The sequence below is a fragment of the Exophiala aquamarina genome (genome assembly GCF_000709125.1).
Source record: "Exophiala aquamarina CBS 119918 chromosome Unknown aczIA-supercont1.7, whole genome shotgun sequence".
Lineage (NCBI taxonomy): Eukaryota > Fungi > Ascomycota > Eurotiomycetes > Chaetothyriales > Herpotrichiellaceae > Exophiala > Exophiala aquamarina.
The window spans coordinates 948,573-949,521 of NW_013550581.1; positions in this window are offsets into that span (position 1 = coordinate 948,573).

A 949-nucleotide genomic window follows, 5' to 3' on the forward strand; every position below is an offset into this window, starting at 1 on the left:
GACTATAGGGGACTATAGACTATAAGGATAGTCTAAGTAAGTCTATAGTCTAGACTAGTATTATATATATATACTCCTTTACCTAGATAGTATAGTTCGTAGTTAACTTCGTTAGTAATCCTATACCTATATTTTAGGATATAGTCCGACGAATAAGTATTCCCTTTATTATCCTAGTCAATACTCTAATACCCACTCTATTAAGGAACCCTACCTTAGTTAGAACTACTTATAGCTCGGATTATAATACTATAGTAGAAATAGTCTCGTCTAGAAACTAGTCTACCTATATTCGAATTAGAAGAATACTATCGTTACTATAAAGGAAAGTATTTATTTAATACGGGATTTTAGCGCTATAAGAAAGAAGAGCGTATAAAAGCGAAGGATAGAGATAAAGCTATATATAAGTAAATAGTAGAGACGATAAGGTAACTATTCGCCTAGTAAAACGACCGAGAATAAGTAGAATAGTAAAAGTATAGTTATTATTATATCGAAGCGCTATTATATTCGAAGCTCTCCTATTAGCGAAGATATAGCTAACGATAGATAGTTATTAGAGCGGATGCCATAGCCCCTAGCGACTAAGCTAAAAAGACGTAGAGTATCGACACTTCGTATCGATATCTCTAGCAATCCACTATATATACGTACTCCTTAGCATCCCGTGATAATAGTCCTAATAGATAAATAATACTAGTTAGGTATTTATAAAAGCTAATATAGTAAGTAAGATTCTTTCTTCCTTTAATTTTCGTCTTTACTATAATAGAAGCTAGTATTAGGTACGACTAGAGATAATAAAACCTAAAGAGTACGACGTATCTAGGTATAGCTAGAAATAATAAAGTACGACCTATATAGGTACGACTAGAGATAATAAATCCTAGAGAAAGTACGACGTATCTAAGTACGACTAGAGATAATAAAATCTAGAGAGAGTACG